We start from the raw sequence: 2558 nt of genomic DNA, 5'->3' as shown, positions 1-2558 counted from the left end.
TGGGGACAGATGGTTACCAGACTTATCGTGGTGATCATTTCATAATGTATGCAAATGTTGAATCACTATGTAGTACACCTGAAACTAACATAATATCGTATGTCAATCATACTTCAATTTTTAAAAGGAAAAAAGTTTAATTAAAATTTTTAAAAATTTTTGAAAGAACTCTCTTGTGAAAGCCTATAAAATTTGTTCTAATGTTATAGGACTATTCAGAATTTTGGTAAGTGACATATCTTCTAGGGATTTGTCCATTTTATCTAACCTCAAATTCATAGATGGTATTATTTGTTGACATTATTTTATTATTTTTAAACATTGTTGTATCTGTAGTTATATGCTCTTTTCACTCATACTGTTAAATATATATGTTTTTCTCTCCTTCTCTCTCTCCCTTCCTCCCTCTGTCTCCTAATTACACCAGGGATTTGTCTATTTGTTTATCTTCTTGAAAACCCAACTTTAACTTTTGTTGAGTCTTTCTACTGCATCAGTGTTTTCTGTTCCACTGATTTCTGCTCATATTTTTACTATGTCCTTCCTTCTGCTTTCTTTGGGCCTATTCTGTTGTTCTTTTCTCAACCACTTAGTTTGGATACTTATATTAATGTTCATCAGCCTTTTTTCTTTTCTAATATAAGAATATAAAACCATAAGTTTCCCTTGAAACATTTTTGCTGTATCCTACAAGTTTTTATATGTAGTATTTCCATTATCATTCAGCTTTAATTACTTTTTTTTTAACGTGACATCTAACGTTGCCAACTTTATTTTGTGCATTTGTGTAAGAACATTTAGTTTACAGGTTTCGGGGCTCTCTCAAACTGTATAATTTGCTTTGAGAAGTACACTCAATACAATTTTTTAATTGTTTAAAGCTGCATTCAACATCAAACTTACCTTGGGTAACTTTTGACAACTTACATCTGTGGACAAAGCTAATAGTGTTTTTTTAAACATCAACAGCACCTTGCCTGAACAGGACTTTAAAGAAATTAATATATTGAAAAAACATATTTGAACCCTTATTTGATTACTTTAATTGCACCATTAAAACATTTGACTTAAATTATTGGACCATTCCAGTCAGTGTACTGTTCTGATTTATCATTGTGTAGGCCAATTGGCCTGTCAGTGCGCATGTCTTTTTCGCTGGTCTTATAATTTTTGTGCAATAATTAAAGGCAAAGGACTAGATGCACTATTGTGTAAAGAGATTACACATGACTGTACCCTATTGCACTTAATCAAATAGTATGTGGGGATTTACAATCGCTTGCACTGTTTCACAAAATAAATATCTCATGTCAAATACTAGATAAGCATCTAAGTTATTTCTACTTAATCCTGTTTAGATAATAGGGACAGAATAAACTGTGGTACAGAATAAACCTGGGCCCTCAGCTGCCAGTAGCAGCTTCAGTTTCTTGGGTGGTCAGGGGACCCGTTCTGTTAGAGGATCCAAAGTAGACCACACCCTGATATAAGGTAGGCGCTATTATCCTCGATTCGTATTTTTTAGAGTCCTGCTCCTGAGCTAGAGTTTACACCAACTGCCTACTACCCCTGCTAACTTGGGGCCCCCCTCCAGTTATTAAGCACCAAAGCGGCTAGACATGGCACTTGTGCATACCTGCCCTTCAACACGTGCTGCCTTGTACTCAGAAATGATGCACGTTTCACCTAAATCCAGGAGGGATCGTTATCACCTAGAACGTGGATTACGAAGGAGTGACTGTGCATTTATCTAGGTGCCTATCTTGTGCCCCGCAATGCACAGAACCCTGTCATTGTAAACTGTTCAAGCTATCTGGGGCATATCCAAATAAGCAGTTGACCCTCAACGGCGGTTTTTCTAAGTAGTCCGTGAATACACCGCAGCCAGACGAGTTCAGCCCATGCAGCTCAAGACCGGGAGCCAGTTCGTGTCAAGTGCACTACGGCCCTCACTCAGTCTGTTCAAGGCCACAGCCGGATTCTTATCTCCCCTCCCTGCAGACGCCCTCCACGCCGCGGTTAAATGAACCTGCCCGTCTCACTGATTTCCACGGAGAGGACACTCGGACTCACAGGACAGGCACAGGAATAAGCAGAGACTGCAGGACCCCCGATGTCTTCCCCAGCCCCCAACCCCGGCAGCCCAGGGCTGCCGTCTAGCTCGCGGTTAAAAAGGCCGCCGCCGCTGGGGCAGACGGCCCCAGTTAAGCGCAAGCGCGTGCTGCTCCGGCGCAGCAGCCTGACCCCCGGCGCCACGCGCAGGCGCGGCGAGGGCTCAAAGGAAGCGCGTTTAATTACTTCTAAATTTATGCGATGCTTTCTTCTTGATTCATGAGACAGGTTTTGGGTTTTTTTTCCAAATGTATAGAAAATGTTTTAAATTGTCCTTTTGTTATAAACTTCTATTGAATTGTTTTGTAAACAGAGAGTCTATTATAATGCTTACACTTTAAAATATGTAGGGAAATTTTATCATTAATTTTTATGGATGTTCCGTGTATGCTTGGGGAAACAAAATGTTTTCTAATTGTTCGATGCCAAATTTTATATAGGTCCAT

The 2558-nt window shown here is 39.6% G+C and overlaps 1 non-coding gene across 1 annotated transcript; it reads right to left on the bottom strand.

Annotated features, from left to right (window-relative positions):
- Positions 1 to 2152: 2152 nt before the first annotated feature.
- LOC114235821 (small nucleolar RNA SNORA76) lies at positions 2153 to 2288 on the bottom strand. Its single transcript, XR_003621902.2, has one exon. It is a non-coding gene; the product is annotated as a small nucleolar RNA SNORA76 (small nucleolar RNA).
- Between the last annotated feature and the right edge of the window lie 270 nt (positions 2289 to 2558).

Source organism: Balaenoptera acutorostrata, chromosome 9, assembly GCF_949987535.1.
Source record: "Balaenoptera acutorostrata chromosome 9, mBalAcu1.1, whole genome shotgun sequence".
NCBI classification, from domain to species: domain Eukaryota; kingdom Metazoa; phylum Chordata; class Mammalia; order Artiodactyla; family Balaenopteridae; genus Balaenoptera; species Balaenoptera acutorostrata.
This window is presented reverse-complemented; position numbering and strand designations above follow the sequence as displayed.